Source organism: Penaeus chinensis, chromosome 8 (assembly GCF_019202785.1).
Source record: "Penaeus chinensis breed Huanghai No. 1 chromosome 8, ASM1920278v2, whole genome shotgun sequence".
NCBI classification, from domain to species: Eukaryota; Metazoa; Arthropoda; class Malacostraca; order Decapoda; family Penaeidae; genus Penaeus; species Penaeus chinensis.
In genome coordinates, this window is record NC_061826.1 from 37,729,663 (window position 1) to 37,737,162 (window position 7,500).

General features: G+C 36.5%; 1 protein-coding gene across 4 annotated transcripts in view; it reads right to left on the reverse strand.

The window, feature by feature from the left end:
- Positions 1 to 7,500, reverse strand: part of LOC125027971 (poly(A) polymerase type 3-like) — a 28,009-nt gene that overhangs the window by 19,903 nt on the left and 606 nt on the right. The window lies entirely within an intron of this gene.

The following is a 7,500-nucleotide window of genomic DNA, read 5'->3' on the forward strand; positions in this document are numbered from 1 at the left end:
TGACCTAATGCCGCCAAGAAAACGTAATGGTCACTGTAGCTCTGTCTTGTTAAATGTCTTTACACATAGTCTACTCAATAAGTGCTCACCCACCAATGTGGTCAATAGGCAAACCTAAACAACCTAAACTGATTTCCCTTTCTTTGAGTTTTTGTCTTTATTTCCTTTTTTATGCTTTTACCCCCACAGTATTTGGGTGACATGACAGCCATGTTATGAATAAATTTGATGACTGGAATGGGCCTTTAAGAAAAAATCTGTCAGAGGGCTGGGGATGATTAAACTTGTATGATATTTTGGAGATGATTCCAGGCTTATTTCCACCAGTAAACAAGTTTGGAATGTACCATCTAGAAGCCAAAGCTTGAAGGGCACTGGCTCCAGGATCAATTTCCATGCTCAGGGTCGTATTTCTGCCCACCTTAATCGGTGGCACAAGGTGTATTGCAAAAAATTGAATAATACAAAAACATTTTTAAAATGACATAAATAACACTATGCTACTTATTAATATTGTAGACTACACCACATATAGTATAATGTCTAATCAAGGAAAAGTCTATTACCATCTTGATACAGCATCATAAATGACATAGACCTTGGAAAATGGCAAAACTAGTAACTAGTAATTGACTCCATTTATGTGACTTGTAGAGACCTCTATGTGTAAACACAATTAATAAGCTAAATTCACAAAGGATATATGATAGCATGTATGTAATTGCTGTCCCCATCAGTTAGGTTGTAAACATATCCACACTTTCAATTTCAAATATAAGACCCTATTTTTTTCTGCAAACTAAAATCATAAAATCTTAGATTAGTAATGTACATCTCTTCACCTAATGTGTGTAAATTTTTGTCAAGAGATCAGACTTAATAACCTCTGAGATGGTATCTGGTTATAAAGGGTTTCCTGACAATGAACACTTCTGCTTACTTAATATGTACCTTGATGATCACAAATACAGTAACATGTTCACAAGGATAAAAAGAAACACTGCTACAACATGAACTGAATATGAACTGAATATTTCAAACTCGTCAAGAGTTCCTCATCAGACGATGCAATACCACAGTGTATACTGAATGGTAACCACTCCATTTTTGTGCTGTAACTCATGAGGAACTCTAGGTAAGTACAAAGCATTACATTTGTATTCAGTTCATATTATGGCAGACTTTCTTTGCAACTTGTTCTGTTACTGGAATATGCAATGCAGCAAAAACTATACCTTTTTCTTAACAAGTAAAAATCTAGTAAAATCATCAACTCTATGAGACTTTTTAACTATTGCACATATTCATACATGTATGAATCTAAAAGGTGAATTAGGCACTCTAAAGATATTAATTCAGATATCATAGGTAACTTTTCAACAAGAACTTCAACAATATTTCTATTTCAATTATATGAAAGTTAACCAAGTCTTGCAGCACTAGGACATAATATTACCTGATTAAAACATAAACAATACCAATTAAGAAAACCACATAAAAAATTGGAACCCTACACGGCCTTCCACAATGGAAGAAAAATTCAATGAAAGGTGCTACTGTTAGCAAACTCACTGCCGACATTTCAAAACATTTGGCCGCTCTCAATGTAAACATATTTCAAGGATATATTCTTTGCGCTAACACTTGAATTTCCTCTGGTCAGTTTAATGATAAACATAAAAATAGAAATATGATGAAAGTAGCAAAAGATCCATTTTTTTTTTTACCTAGTCAAAAAAAGTCAATGGAGTAAAAAAAAAAAATATGATATGGCATACACAATTTTTAGAAAATGAGGCTAAAAAGACTTTAAGTTTACTTACAAGGGGCTGTATTGTCAGCAAATAGGTAGGTATTGACAATGGTTCATCTATAACCAGCTGTTTTAATAGAAAACAGCCTCATCTAATGCAGGATGAGGAATTATTATAACAGAAATCATTGCTGCGCAAATTTCACGGTGTAAATACCAGTAATGTAATGTGTATAATCTCAAATTGATAACATAAATCTCCAAAGTTTGAAATCAGCTTTACTAAGTAAATGGCTATAAACTCTGACCACTGAATTGAGAAATTTGGCTCATATTCTTAGAAAATTACATTTCATGAGACAACCTTTAGCACACATTTCAATAAAATCAAGCACTTTTTCCTCTCAATTTATATGTTCCTGCATGTACTGTGCATAGACAGTTCCCAGGGAATGATGGTAGCAACCATTTTTGTTTCATCAATTTCTACATTGATCTCGTGCTACAAAGGATCTCTGTATAATCTACTAGATTGTTTTTACTAATAAATAAAATAGGAGACCTCTATGCAAAGAAAACTGTTTCTCTTTGTCTCTTATTGTAGTCTCCTTTACATGCTTATACTAGTATATATCTATTTCAAATAATACAATATCTAATTGAGGTGCTTGTGTGAATTTTGGGATCCACCTGGTAAACATTACACACTACTTAGCAGTAGCATAAAATTCTATTTTTGAACATAAACCTAAGAAAATATTCACCAAGCTGGAGTGATACTAAATTTAAGCTTACTATGTTCGTTTGTGTTTACTATGCTATGACTCTGTTTAATGTATACTTCAAAACAAAGACAACCAGACTAGATGGGCATATAATGTGAAGCCCATGGTATCACGGATACTGACAAGCCATACACCTGAGTCACCACTCAAGTAAGCCTATTTTCAGGATTTTGGACCATGTATAGGCCATGGGGAATGCTATTCATCAAAACCTGGTTTATAACCCTTACTTGAAATATCTACTTCGTGAGTTTATTTTTAGTTTATGTTTGGTACTGGATAAGGTTTCATACCAGACATTGTTGCATACCAAATTAAAGGGCAATAATTATGCTGCAAAATATGAACCCAGCAAAGAATTTCTCTTTACAAGGCCCTTATTTTCAGGACTGATGAAAGCATGCTTGAGTTTGTGCTCTCCACTCAAATCATAGCGTGATTGTTATAGATGCTAAAGCAATTTATTACAAAATATTTCCAAGTAAATATTCTTTGGAACTAAACTAAACAGCTTATTAAAAGGAATGACCTAAGTTAGCAAGGTACATCTACAACAAATGCCTTACATCAGGAATGAAACTATTCTGCACAAATGCACATAGCACAAAAGCTCTTGGTTCTAGTTTTGACTTTTGCGATACCTGGTTTAGGTTTGGTTAAAGATAAGCTAGTTAACCTGGACTAGGCTCCTTATTTTGTATTGAAGAAAGGTGCTACCAATGAATCCATAAAACTAATCAATTATCTGTAGAAGACTTTCTTTGAACATTTTATACCAAACAAGACTCCAAATAAAAGTTATTTAAGTTATGAAAACTAATAGTGAAACAACTAATTCACTGCGAGAGTATCACCTATGCTCTATCTTACCCGAATATTTAGTGTGGATGATTGTTTGCCTCATTTACCGATGAATTGACTACTTAATAATGAAATAAATGGTATGTTGTTTTTCATTTAAAGTAATAGCTATACTTGAAATTAATCCAAATAAACATAAAATCAGAATAAATTAATAAAGCAGTATCATTATTTACAGCCAATTATTTAAAATTGTTGCTGTGTCTTTTCCTATAAATACTCTTGGTTAACGTTACTTGGGGTGACACACAGATGTAAAGGGAAATGGACACCGCTACCTTACAGAGCATAAGAAATATAGAGTCATATACAACACAGGTACAGCTGCTGTGGCTTCATATTTACTATGAAATGGCAAAAATGTTTACTGTATATCATCGTCCAGAGACTAAATCCAGAATACACTCACACAACTATAGTTATTAAAGAGTGACCATATTTAACGTAATGTAATGCAATGTCTGTTGACTAGTTTTACAGGAGTTCTGGTCTCGTGTGCACAGTGTGGAATTCTCACTCTACCCACGGCAGAGGAAAGCGCACAACTGACATGTGGGAGTGCCCGACGCTTAGTCTGTCTGACACTCTCTCCTGCCGTAAATGCATGGAGGAATGGGGGGGTAGCAGCCCCCAGGTAGGGGAATGCAAGAACCATCGCCCCCTGGATTAGATAATACTGAATGATTCGGTACTGTGCCTACAGCAGAGTTTGAGAATTCCACAATGTGCACACATGACTGGAACTCCTGGAAAAATAGTTGATAGATATTGTATTACGATACTTGAGCATAGCCACGACCTAGTTGTGTTTTCTGTAAAGTGGCAAAAATAATGGAGGTAAAGGAAGCCCCCCCCCCTTTGTTTGTGGACTAAATAGATAGTAGGAAAGGGTAGGTTTAGATTTTGGGTTCACATGATACCTCAACAGTTAGGCTAGGCATGCACAAATACACAAAATTTCTAAAAACAAAATATCTGGTCTTAGGACCTGGCCTCTGGAGGGTGCATTGCTCTCATTAACAAATACCATACCCTTTTCTATTCCTTGGACTCTCTACCAGGTAAAAGTATGAGAAAGAATTAGCAAAAATACACACACACCTTGGTTTGTAGGAATATATTAGCACTCTATCTACTGGTAAAAGTCACGAGTATAAAAATAAGAAAATATGGCCAATATGTCTTCTATGCAGAGGACATTCCAGGAATCCGGAAAACAAAGAAACGGAAAACTTAACTAAATCATTGTACGAGGCCTTAAAATAATAGAAAATAACGCCCAAACATAAAGAATTCAGATACAGGGTATAGGTAAAGTTCTGACTAGCCGTCTTTAAACCGGAAAAAAATATATGCATGTGATAGAGCAAATAAATCTAAGAAACTTATCTTCTATGAACTTCCGTCGCAAATCAGAAATAACGAAGTTATTGGACACGCAAGTGTCACAGAGCCCCAAATGAAAAACTATCTCAATATTTTAAAAATCGCCATCCGATATCCTTTCCTACTTTTTGTAAACAAAACAATTATACCGTTTTATTTTGGTTCATTTATTGTAATACTTTCATTTCGTAACTACAAAAATTCCCCATAAACTTACATGAAGGTGATTTTCTTTCTACATTAAAATGTCTGACAATACACGAGTAATACCATCATAAAATCGAGTATTTACAGTAATTATGACATTTCTTACTCTGCGCAAATCGATGTGTATGGTCCATATTACGGGCAAGAGGGAACTGAAGAATTGCGCGCGATTTTCAAAATCAACAATGTTACCGCATGAACAGCGCACGAAACCTTTTGAAACTTTTATTCAATACCACATCCGCGTGACATTTGTCACGAAAGCCAAAAGCATTACAGGAAATGCTATAAACCAATCACAAGGCAAGGAAAGCAAATATACCAAATCTTTGCTCAAAATGGATCTCAGGTGCGTAGGTTGTGACCCGCATTACTATAGAGTTATATCTGATTATTTTGAAGAAAAAAAATGATAACGCTGTAGAGTTCCTGAGAGCACACGGTGTTTTGCCAAGAGCGGTAAGTTGCCCGCATTGCGATTTACCTTGCAAATATCGTGAAGATCGACATATATGGTATTGTGGCAGATAGAACAAATAGCAAAGACAAAACGGCGTAAAAGTTGCGTTTTATCGACCAGCGATTACAAAGGCACGTTTCTAAGCCAACTAGCGTAGATTGGAGGAGTTTTTGTTCTGAAGTAACCGAATATTGGTTACAAAATCAAAATTCAATAGGAGGTGCCGGTGTAATACTTGAGATAGACGAGACGCTGCTCGTGCGCCGTAAGTATAAGAGGGGCAGACAGTTGAGCCAGGTCCCGGGCGAAGCTAGAACTTCGCAAATCATAAAGAAGAAGAGCCAGGTGTGGGTCTTTGGGGGTATTGAGCGTGTGAGTAAAAGGAAATTAATTGTGCCATTGGTTGACACTGACCGCAGTGCAGACACGCTCATACCCCTTATTAAGAAATATATAAAACCAGACAGTGTGATATACGGTGATGGATGGGCTGCCTACCGTAACCTACAACACCATGGTTACATGGTGTTGAAAAAGAATTGATTAATTCATGTTTTTCACAAGCGGCAGAATTATACACGCCGCAAGGCGGGAAAGAAAGAATTCTTCCGTCACCTGCCCCCCCCCCCCCCCCCACACACAGTTCCTCTGGATGGTAGTTCTTCAGAGAGCGATTAAAATCGGGTAAGAGCTCACACTTACCTGATTGCTTGTATGCATATGGTAAAATAAAACCTAATACAAAGCAAATACCTTTTTTCGCGCACGTAAAGACATATTTCTTCTGAAATACCGATAATAAATTATTAATGTGTGAAACAGTAAGACAAGGACACCATGTATAACGACCAATTACTGACAACTTGGCGATTACAGACTGAGAAATTCTAGCCAATGAAAACTTCAGGCAATGACGTCACAGTTTTCTGACCAATCAAAAACAGTTTTTTCGGAAAGCCCTGCCCTCGCCCATGGAAAACCTTTAGTGTGTATCTGTCCGGTGGTCAAGGAAGTGTACGTGTGAAAAAAAAATATAGTAGCCGGCAGAAATGTTTACAAATTGCGAAATACACGTATAACTGGAAATATTGCTACGCCGAGGACGTGTTATTGTAAAACTTAATAACGGAGACGGGACGATATAAGGTTAGTAAAATTTAAGTAACGTTTAACGAGAACCGGCGAAATCTACATAGTTATTGCACGAAGTACATTTCAAGTAATAAGCCAATTAATGTAATAAAAATGCATACTTTTAATAGGATAATAATACATGCATTATTAATACAAATTATTTCCGATTTGGCTATTGCAACCGACCGCAGTGGGTGTCGTGGCCGCGCGCGACGAAATCAGGCTAAAGCTTTCATAATTCCGCGGGACGAGCAATAAGGCTTGGCTGCGCGGCCTGAAGCCTCGCCACGGCCTCCGAAGTATTTTCGGCTCAGGCAAAGGTCAATAAGTTCCATCTTACATTTTAAGACAAGTATAAGTATTGAACGGTTACCATATTTGACGACAATCATCACTAAAGTTTGCAAGGTGTGTTACAAAAATGTGTAAGTTTTTTGTTTGAGAATAAAATTCACGGAGACTGCGTGTGCCGTTGCGGCACGGTCTCCGTGCGCGACACGTAACTGTCAGTAGCGCTTTTTTTTGTTTCTTTGCTTTGTATTTATTATCGCAGTCAATCAAAATACCGTTGTTATTTGAGGAACTATTAATGAAGCTTGTGTATGAATTTGAAACGGTCATCTGGAAACTTTCGAAACGCATTTTCATATTGAAAAGTTGATTGTGCCCAAACATGGTTTGATTCATTTGTATTGTCCGTCAATCAGGCAAAAAATAATCCTGGATTTAACCGCCGAATTGTATACCGTAATTGCATAGGTGAAACATGGCCACTGTCCCCGTAGAGTTTCAACAAACCCGATTTTAAGTTAATTTAGTGTTTTTCTTGTTTTTCTGTGTGTAAATCATGCTAATTACCCCCCCTTAATACAGTGCGAAGCCGAATCTTACACATTTGATCAACTTTGCCGTCG